Consider the following 11,884-nt stretch of genomic DNA (forward strand, 5'->3'; position numbering starts at 1 on the left):
TGTACCATGTTTTTGTTGTTTTCTTCTCCAGGGTTATCACTGGGGCTTGCTGTGGGCGCTAGAAATCCATTGCTCCTGACAGCCATTTTTTCCTCCATTTTATCGGACAGGATAGTGAGAAATTGAGAGAGATGGGGGAGATAGAGAGGGACAGAGAAAGATAGATACCTACAGTCCTGCTACATTGTTTGTGAAGCATACCACTTTTAGGTTGGGAGCCGAGGTCTCGAACCCAGATCCTTGCATGGGTCCTTGTGCTTAGTACTATGTGTGCTTAACTGGGTATGCCACCGTCCAGCCCCCATAAAGGGTGTTTTGACAGAGACAGACTAAAAGCTTAGTGGGTGGGAAAGCAGAGCAAATGATTATATGTTCCACTGTAGAACATACGACTTTGTTCCTGAGGTTCCTGGTTTGATACCCAGCAGCACATGTACTGGAGTGATATTGTGGCTTCTTTCCTTTTCTCTGTTTCATGTAAAACTCCCTATCTCATGTGTAATAACTAAAATATGCACTGTTTTTTAAGACTAAAGCTAAAACTAACTAGGGGTCCTTAGCAAGTCAACAATATAGCAGCCACTCTGAGCACCAGCATGAAGATCTAGCTGCTAAGAGGAAGGGGGCAGTTTTGTGTTGTTCTAATGTTTGTACAAGAGCTATTCAAAAAAAAATCTGGTGAGTGTGATTTGAGCAGGACTCTGAGCATCTGGCCAAATTAAGGCTGTGAACTCCCTCAGGAGCTTTCAGAGCAGACCCAAATGCAGTCTGGAAGTTGGGGGTCAAAGAGAGGCAAATTCTCAGAGTGTTTTTTAACCACAAAGGCTCTGGGTTTTATAATTAAAAATCTCTGAGAGTGCACTTTGGGAATAAGTAAAATCTCTGCAAAATGTAACTTACCTGCCTGGGATCCATCTGAAATACCACATGGAGTAGACCTTGATGAATGTAAAGAAATCATGCCCAAAAAATGGAGTCTGGAGACCCTGGGATATCCAGTGCAAGAGAGAAGAGGTTGTAAAACTCTTTTCACCTTCCCCCACAGGAAACATTTTTCACTAGGGAGGATAAAAAAGGCCTGAAGGTAGAAACTAAGGAATATCTAAAGAACACCTGACAAATATGCTTTAGAGAAAACAAGGGAGAGGCTCTCTCCAGATGCTGACTGAAAAGACCTAAGGACAACAGGTCTTAAGCAGAGATCAACTTGTCAAGAAGATATGGAAAACAAGGCTTCCCCCATGCAACTATAGCCTAGGGCTAGTGTTTAATGGTTGGAGTGTTTAAGACTGCTTACATGTTTTGTGGGGGGTGAAGTGGGGAGGGATGGTAAGGGTTAGTGTGGGTGTAAAGCACATTAACCACAAATATCTTGAAAATAAGCATATATACTGGTTTCCAAGATGTTTTCATAACCAATGTTTGATCAGAAGCACACAAGTCTGATTGGTCCTAATATATGATCCAGGTTATTCTCCCTATTTTTGCATATGAGAAAATTGAGGCACAGGAGGACTGAGCCATTTGCCTGAGTTCGCACATATTGTAAAATATGGCAACACACTTAAATCTGTCAGGACTCCAAATCCAATGTTACATTAACGGGTACTTAGTGAGAAAATACATGGGTGGGAAATGACTGGCAAAGAAGTAGATCCACTTGGAAGCTGGACAGTGAATATGGTGGAATTCCAAAACAACAATAATAATATAAAAGTCTTTTGTAAGTTTGGGGATTGAAGAAGCTTTTGTTTTAACAAGAAACACAAGAACATCATTCAACCATTTAAAAATATTTTTTGTCTCTTGTTCTCATGTAGTGCTGGGGATTAAATACCAAAAAAAAAAGACACTTAAATTTAAGCATTTCTGAATCCAGAACTGTTGCCTTCCAAGGAAACAGGGAAGTAAATTTTTTTATTAAAAAAATTTTTATGGGGCCAGGTGGTGGCTCACCTGATTGAGTGCACATTTTACAGTATGCAAAGACCCAGGTTAGAGGCCCTGGCCCTCAACTGCAGGGGGAAAGCTTCAAAAGTTGTGAAGCAGTGCTGCAGGTGTCTCTCTTCCTATCACACTTTCCCTCTCAATTCTTACTGTCTCTATCCAGAGAATAAAGATAATTTTTTCTTTTAATTAATTAATTTTTAAATTTTTAAATATTTATTTATTTTCCCTTTTGTCACCCTTATTGTTTAACATTGTTGTGGTTATTATTGTTGTTATTACTGATGTTGTTGTTGTTGGATAGGACAGAGAGAAATGGAGAAAGGAGGGGAAGACAGAAAGGGGGAGAGAAAGACAGACACCTACAGACCTGCTTCAGCACCTGTGAAGCGACTCCCCTGCAGGGGGGGGGGCTCGAACCGGGATCCTTGAGCTTTGCGCCACATGTGCTTAACCAGCTGCACCACTGTCCGACTCCCAGAAGTGAATTTTTTTTTAATGAGGGTAGTGACCAGGGGAAATAGCTCAACTGGTAGAAAGTAAGGCTTGCACACTTAAGGTTCCTGGTTCTATCCCCAGTGTCACATGTATGACATGAGCTCTGGCTTCTTTTTCTTATGTGAAGTTCACTCTGTCTCATACAAAATAAACAAAGTTAATCTTAAGGTTTATTTTGCCTAGGATTTATTAACACAAAAGAGAGAAATAGAACCATAACAACACTAGAACCATAACAACATAACAACAGCATATATGATGCTGAGATTAGGATTAAACACAAAACACCATGTTTTAAATCCAGTATCATATACTACACCAGTTTCCAGGTCACAATCAAGTCATGCTTAAGTACTGAGGTTGGGGACTGGTGGTGGCTCACCAGGAGTGCACACATTACTGGTATGAGGAATGGAGTTCAAAGTCCTACTCCCTCAGCAAGGAAAGCTTTGTGAGTGGTGTAACAGTACTGTTCTCTCTCTCACTCCCTCTCTCTCTCTCTCTCTCTCTCTCTCTCTCTCTCTCCTCTCTCTCTCTCTTTCTCTCTCTCTCCTCTCTCTCTCTCTCTCCCTCTCTCTCTCTCTTTCCTCCCATCTTCTTCTGTATTTCACCCTGTATCACAAAGAAAAAAGTCACCAGGAAAGGTAGAGGCATGCAGGTCCTGAGCCCTAACAATAATTCTAGTGCAAAAAAAAAAGTTGAGGGTAACCTGGGAAAGCCACTAAAACACTGAAATAGGGTTGGGATAACTATAAAAGGTTTTTTACCTGGGAACAGAAGATTATGATAGAACAATGACTTTGCCTGCTTAATTAATCACATATACTGGAAAAAATAGCTTTGATTTTGAATTTATTTATTTATTTATTTATTTATTTTAACCAAAGGAGTGCTAAACTATGATTTACAGTGACTCCAGGGATTGAAACTGGGACTTCAAAACCTCAGGTATACAAATCTATTTGTATAATCATTATGCTATTTTCCATGCCCTAATTTTGAATTTAAACACCAAGTCAAATATAGAGTTGAAATTTACAAGAAAAATATACTCATTTAGACAGAAACTGGTGTCATGAAACAGATGTTTCCTTCACCCAGCAAATGTCTTCTTAGTTACCCATTATGTGCCAGGTACAATATGTAAAACAAGCCTCATTACCTTAAAGAACATAAAGTGTAGATGGGAATCTAGAGGACAAACAGCTACAAATCAATCTGATAAGTATTCTGAGCTGGGATCCCAGATGTGAACTGAAGTCTAGGGAAACAGAAAGGAAAAAATTTAAGAAGTACTGCTAACTCACAGTGCAACAAGCTTCCCCCACAACCTGATTCAATGTCTGCCCCACTCCCTCAGGCTAGGAACAGCACTAGAAATGCTGGAAATCTGAGATTACATGAAACTTGAGACTTAGTGAACTGAATTATATATAAAAAGGGCATATTTCTGTTGTTCTGTTATAAGGTAAAAATTATGAATTTGTATCAAGTTCAAAATGACAACCTCTGAAAAATTATGTGTAGCATTTCTTTCTGCTTTTTCTTACCTCTTTTGACACTATGTATCCAGAGGGCTTTAGGACTAGAAGGATGGGACATCAAATTTGTATTAAAAGTTTGGTTGCTCAATGTCATGTAGGTAATAGTATGACTAGAGTGACTATCAATACTTCTGATATAGTGTATTATTTACATATGGCTAACATCTCATCTTTGACGACTCTATGAAGTATATAAGCAAAATTTACAAACCAGGAAATTTAGGCTTTAAGTATGCTAAGTTACAGAGATAGAGAATGACAGAATGAAGACTATAATTCTTAGTTCTGTGTCCTCTTATCCCTAGTAAGTCACTAGGCAAGGCACCTACCTGGAATTCCCTAAGAAAATTGAATGGAAATTATATAAGCTGTGTTAAGTGGCTATGCTTTGCCAGGCATCATAGTATGACTTCTAAATATGTTATTTAATCTTATCTTCATAGCAAACTCTTTAGTGGAGAATTGAATATCTCACATTTTACAGATGAGGGAACTGGTCCAGAAAGTGATTAAGTAGCTGATCTCATCGAGAAATACTGGAACTGTAACTGGAATCATACCTTGAATGATTCCAAAATTCTGTATCTTTTCAGTCATAGCATACCAAACATAGCTTAATATTTAACCTCCTCTAGGTTACATGTATTTATTTTAACAAAGGTGTTTCTGTAAGAATCTCGCAGAACTATGACAGACATGGAGAAGGTTAATTGGCAATGCAAAGTTTGTCTGTCTTAAATCACATCACAATGACATTGACCTTCCTTCCCTCTGTAGTGTTCCAGAGAAGATGAATTCCCACTCTAGTTATAGCTTTTTCCTCCAATTGTGGTAACAATTCATCGATACTCTGGCAACCATAGAAATACAAAGAATGTAGAATCACTCTAGAGTTTATTTGCAAAAGATAATGTGAAAGGGTGAGCTTTCTTTACATCCTGCTAAATTTGTATCCTTAAAGAGTTTACTGGCTTGGGAATTTGATTCCCTTCTGACTTGCTTTAATTGATTTGCTTTTTGTCACTGACAAATAATAGCTTCATTCTCATTCTACCAGTTTTTAATTATTTTATTTTATTTTTATTTGCCAGATCACTTCTAAGCTCCAGCTTTACAGTGGTGCTGGGGATTGCGCCTGGGGCTTTTGGTACACCAAGCATGAAAGATATTTTAAATTACTACACTATCTCTTCCCAGCCATTTACCACCTTTTAAAAGTGTAGATTATATTGTGTGTTCCTGGGTTTCCCTATTACCCTCTTAGGCCATTTAATCTAGGACTTTTCAAACAGATCCTACTGAAAAGTTTAGGCAGTCTGGGCTTTTTCGGAAACTCAAGCTGATGACGGAGATATGCTATTTAGCTAAGCTGTATTGAAGTCCTGCATAAATCATAAAGAGGAAAATCATGTTTACTTAAACAGGACCCTAGGAGGTTATAGTACAGTTGATTTTCAGGCAGTTTAATTTTTCTATATTAAACTTACTTCCAAAATGCTCAGGAGTAACTTGGCTCCCAGTTGTAAGAACAAGACTTGGCCTTGGAGCACAGTTTTGGTCGTGTTTCCTGAATTCCCACACTGCTGTTTTTCACATATGGATCTGTCTTCAGTCTCCCTGAGTCTCAACCATCTGTGTGCATGTGCACAAGTGTGTGTGTGCATGTCTTCTTGTGTGTGTAGATTGGAAATGTTAGGAAGGTTCCTTGGCAGGTCAGAAAGGGGGAAGGAACGGGGTCCAAAAGAGAGAACACTGAACTCATTGCCAGTATTTTGTATATGTCTCTGTTTTCTTTTGTCTTTTAGATAAAACTGATTATTTTATGATCAGCTGACTTCTTTATGTGCAGGAATGCAACATTATGAATAAATAGGATAATGATGATCATGTCAGAAAGTAGAAAGACTGCTTTTACTTTTTTTTTTTTTTTTACCAGAGCACTGCTCAGCTCTGGTCTATAGTGGTGCAGGGATTGAACCTGAGACTTCAGAGCCTTAGGAATGAGAATCTCTTTGCATAACCACTATGCTATCTACCCCCATCCTCAAAGATTGCATTTTAATGTTTGTCTGTTATAGTTATACATTTTGACAGGGTAGGGGTGAGTTGGGAGGGGAGAATGGAGTTATGTAACTCCTTAAGTTTTGTTTTACCTTGGTGTATGTGCTTGCTGCTGCTTTTGCTTGTAAATGGATTCATTTATTTGTCACAATACTCCTCAGCTTTGACCATTGGTAGTGCTAGGGATTAAACCTGGGTCCTCTTTGATTTAAGTCCTATTATGCTTCCATAATAGGAAGCTTCACTACACCATTTCTCTTGGCCCTGTAATTGGATTTAAATTATTTAGTTGTTCACCTGCAATTAGAGGAAGATGTTCTTATTCCACACTCCCAATTGTCTTGGTAGGAGGGGGGAATAGCAAGGCCCTATGATTTTGTGCTCTTCTAGAATATTCTAGTCAAACATTGAAGAATAGTCTATAGTCAAGTTTTCCTTCTTGGTTTTATTGCAGGGAAGTGAGAGGGAACAGGACAAAGGATACAGAGATCTCCCTCTAAGATCATCTGATAGGGTTCTAGACTGACATCTACATGAAAGAATCATGGGATAGTCATGTTTCAGGAGATGAACAGCAGTTATTGAGACAAAGAAGGAATAGAAAAGAGAGGAAAGTACCCACCTTAGATGTGTATAGATGAGAGAGAGTGAGAAACACTAAGGCCAGAGCACTGCTCCAGTCCCATTTCCCTCCCCCATACCTCCACTATGTGAGTCCAGCTTTAATTGTTATGTCTCCTGACACTGAGTCTGAGGTTTGCTATTTTTTTAATCCAGAGCACTGCTTAGCACTGGTTTATGGTGGTGCCAAGGATTGAACCTGTGACTTTACAGCCTCAGACATGCAAGCATTTTGCATAACCATTATGCAATCTCCCAGTCCACCTTCATTATTTTTATGAGGGTAACATACATATAAGATATACTTTTATCAATTTAACCATAGTAAACAAACAGTTCAATGGCATAAAATACATAGAAAATGTACAATAACATATTTCTACAACCTTTTGGTCATGCCAGAAACAAACTGAGTTCATTAAATAATAATAACCTCATTCCTCTTTTCCTGAAGCCTTGATAACTACTATTCTACTCTCTTTCTGAAATTGTCTGCTGAAGGTATCTCATAAGAAGGGAGAACATATAATATTATATATTTGTGTTTGACTCCTTTCACCTAACATAATGTCTTCAAAATAGACATTGGTTGACTTAAGAGCACAAACACTGACTTTTTTCATGTTAGAGGAGTTTCCTCTTATGGAGGAAAACAGGTATTTTGTCAGAAGAACAGGTATTTTGGTATAGAAAGTCCTGATTTCTATGCTTAAAACGACCACTACATTTATTATTAGTATACAGAAGTCTTTAATGTATAGCACTTAGGCAACCCAAGTGTCTTTACACAGGTATTTTACAACTAGTGGTTAATTCTCTTGGAATCCCCTAGAGGATTCTCCATATTTTATAGTTAGCAAATGATGAAACAGGTATGCTGTGGGGATTAGTTAAATGTGTGTGGTATAGTTTGCTGTATAAACTCACTGTCTAGAACTATTTTTTTGCTCCCTGCTCTAAATATCCATAGCTTTTACTGTGAATTCCTTTCATTTAGCACTTAGCACATGCTTGTTATCTGTCTTTTTATGTATATACCCTTAAAGGTAAGAGCCGGGTCTTATCCCTCTTTGTTTTTTCAGTCTTGTCCATAATAGCAGTTCAATCAATATTTGTTGATGTTGGCCTCCCCTTCCTCCTTTCTTTTAAATAGAACTGGCAAAGTGTAGCTTCAAATCCAAATGTATTTTAAACAAACTGAAGGGTTTTCAGGGTAAAAACAAAGAGGAGGTCTTGTACAACAACAAAAAAGGAACACCTAAGAAGCTTAGACTACCTGACTAAAACCAGTGTACCCAAAACCTTGTTTGTCATTCATATACTAAGAAGTGACTCACTGGCACATTCAGGGTAGTACTCACTCACTCAGTTCTATCAAAGCTAAAGTTTTGAAATGATCCCTAATGCCTAAAGGAAGATTTGAGATGGAAGATCTTAGAGGAATTGAGTGCTAGACCCTGGAGATAATTCAGCATAATGGGTGGAGGGTAGATAGCATAATGGTTATGCAAAAAGAGACTCTCATGCCTGAGGCTCCAAAGTCCCAGGTTCAGTCCCCTGCACCACCATAAGCTAGAGCTGAACAATGCTCTGGTTAAAAAAAAAAAAAAAAAAAAAAAAAAAGCACCATTCCCTCCATTAGAAGCTGAATTGATTCTCCCAAGATCACAGATATGGGCTGACTATTATATCTATCTATCTATCTATCTATCTATCTATCTATCTATCTATCTATCTATCTATCTATCATCTATTTGCCCTTTTTTCTGTGTTCCTGCCTTCTCTTCCTTTCTAAGTCACATCTACACCTATTGCTACTTCCGAATGGCCTTTTTTTGTCCTCGTCAGAGAATGACTCTTAATTGTAGTCCTTTCACTATTTTTACTTTAACATGTCCATATTTTACTTTATGTTAACAGTAATATTTTTCCACTAAGATTATTGCTGGGGCTTGGTGTCTGCATGTTAATTTCACTGCTCCTGGAGGTTATTTTTCTTTCTTTTTCTTTGATAGAAGGTAAAATAGAGAGGGGGAGAGTGAGATAGAGAGATAAAGAAAAGGAGAGTTACCAACAACACTACTATACTGTTTGTTAAACTTTTCCTTTGCAGGTACAGACCAGGGCCTTGAACCTTAATATATGGTTATCTGTACACTCTTCCAGTTATGCCTCCATATGACCCCCAGCATTATTCATTTTTTGACAAGTATTCTGCTGTGACTATTATCAGTAGCAGTCTTTAGCATATACTTGCTATCTACCTCTGCTTTTTGTATCTTTGAATAAGATTGGAATAATCATCGTTTGCTTCAAAAAAACAGATGCTATTTATTATTTATTTATTTATCTGTTTATTTATTTATTCATTTATTTATTTTACTAGAGCACTGATCAGCTCTGGTTTATGGTGGCATGGGTGATTGAACCTGTTTCTTTGGCGCCTCAGGCATGAGAGTCTCTTGGCATAACAATTATGCTGTCTACCCCAACCCACAAACCAGATGTCTCCATGTTATTATCTATTCATTGAATAATTATATATATATACATATATATATATATATATATATGAAGAAAAATAGAAACTAGAGCATCACTCTGACACATCACACTTTGAATTCAGTGTATTTTCCACTGTATACCTCCTGGCTGCATCTCCATTTTTTTGACTCAGTATATCTTACTTTCCCTTAAAATAGTCACCCAAATAGCTTTATCTTATATATAAACAAAATGATGCTGAAAATTCATTTTGCATGACCCAGATGGTGACACAGTATCGAGACTTTGAACTCTCAAGAATGAGGTACTAAGTTTGATTTCCAGCATTGTGTGTCAGAGTGATTCTCATTCTCTCCCTCTGTCTCTTTCTCTCTCTCTGTAATAAAGAAGCAAATACATAATATAATTTTTAAAGAAATAATCCACTTTTCCAAAGTCCCTGCTTCCAAATATTTCAACCCCCACCTCCCACACACATTGAAGCAACTTCAGTGCATGCCACTCAACGACTGCTTTTATTGTTCTGCTATGTTCTTTTTTAAAACATTTATTTATTCATTTATTAAATACTTTTTTAAAGATTTTATTTATTTATGAGAAAGATAGGAGGAAAGAGAAAGAACCAGACATCACTCTGGCACATGTGCTGCCGGGATCGAACTCGGGACCTCATGCTTGAGAGTCCAAAGCTTTAAACTGCGCCACCTCCCGGACCACTATTTTTTAAATATTTATTTATTTATTCCATTTTGTTGCCCTTGTTGTTTTATTGTTGTAGTTATTAATGTCATCGTTGTTGGATAGGACAGAGAGAAATGGAGAGAGAAGGGGAAGACAGAGAGGGGGAGAGAAAGAGAGACACCTACAGACCTGCTTCACCACTTGTGAAGGGATTCCCCTGCAGCTGGGGATCCAGGGGCTTGAACTGGGAATTTATTTATTTTTAACTTTATTTTATTTTGATAGAACAGAGAACAATTGAGATTGGGGAGACTGAGAGGGAAAGAGACAGAGAGATACTTGCACCCCTGCTTCACTGCTTGTGAGGCTCTCCCCCTGCATATGGAGACTATGGGCTTGAACCTGGGTCCTTATACATGGTAATACATGCGTTTAACCAGGAGTGCTACTGCCTGAACCCTTGCTCAGCTATGTTCTTTTCTCTCTCTTTTTTTTTTTTTTTTTTGAATATGAGTTATTTGCAGAGAGGGGAGGGGGAAGGAAGAAGAGGAGAGGGGGAGAGCTAGAGCATCACTCTGGCACATAGACAGCTGAGTATTGAACTTAAGGTTTCATACTTGAAAGTCCAAGTCTCCATTCACTGTGCTATCTGTTGACCATCATGCACAGTTATATTCTGAGTCCTGTTTACAATGACATGGTGTTTCTTTTGGACACACACACACACACACACACACACACACACACACACACTTGTGATATGACTTGATCTAAGGAGCTAACAAAAGTTCATTTAGCAGAGTTGAAATGGATGTCATTTTTTCATTGGTATGAGTTTATTTTCATGGCTTGTGTTGTGAAGCCTTTGCATATAGATGTGGTTCCTCCTTGCAAAGATTTCTAGGAAATATGGATCTGTAGAGAATGGTAATTTCCATGGTAAATGCTCCCTCGTATTTGTTTTTTCAAGCTAACTTGGGAGATACACAGCATGATTTCCTCTTTCAGTAGCAGCATCACAATAGATGTAGGTTGTGGCACCATTGTGGAACTGTTTAAAAAAAGAAATCTCATCCACCCTGGCTATAAAAGAGGTAACTTACTATTCTAATTTCAAGGAACCAAATTCATATCCATGCCCAAAACTGTAGGAGAACTGATCTTAAAATTAAAAAAGTCACAAAACATATGTAACTTGAATGTAAATGCTCAAACATGAGTCAGATTAGATTCTCAAAGACATGTGAGATTCTCCACCATGTAACATATACAAGTATAAACATATATGTGTAGTGCAACATGGGTTATAGATTTCACACACATTTTATTTTTGTACATTGGTGTCATTAACAAGCTTGTCTTAGAACTTTTACACACAGATCGGAAAAATGAGGTTTAGATAAGTGAAGTAACTGGAGTCACAAGTAGCTGATAAGTGTTAAAGTCTGAAATGAAAGTTTAATTCCAAATCCCATGAAGTTTCACTACACTCTTTCTTTGTACTTTCGTTTTCCCTGATGTAAAATGGTAGAATTTCAATGTTCCAGGATGCTGTGCTCAACCCTCTGTGTTGTTATCAGCACTGTCAATGTAAACAGCACACAGACTTCAAGGTTTCCCTCCTCTGGGCCTAATGAATAAACAGAAAAGAAATGTCACCTATCCCCAGAGGGTTGAATAGTGTCATACAGGTGTACAGGAGCTGGCCGATACACAGTGGCATTCTATTAGAAAAATGAGAAAACTAGCATCTCATCTTTCAATTCTCAGCAGTAGCTAGGAGAGAACAGAGAACTAGACAATAGCCTCTTGTTTAGTTTTCTTAATTTGAGGGCTAGTGGGAGAAAAGGATCGGATCGACAGCGTAAGTGACCAATTACAAGAGAATCTTAGGTCACGACTCGCCAACCCTTAGCTGCAAGACTGGTAGGTGGGACTTATTTTCCAGGGCTTGCAAGGATCGGGAGTGCCCTAGAGGCGGAGACTGTACTGAGTCCCGCCCAAGCCACCCCGGCAGCCAGCACAGC

The sequence above is a fragment of the Erinaceus europaeus genome, chromosome X (assembly GCF_950295315.1).
Source record: "Erinaceus europaeus chromosome X, mEriEur2.1, whole genome shotgun sequence".
Lineage (NCBI taxonomy): Eukaryota > Metazoa > Chordata > Mammalia > Eulipotyphla > Erinaceidae > Erinaceus > Erinaceus europaeus.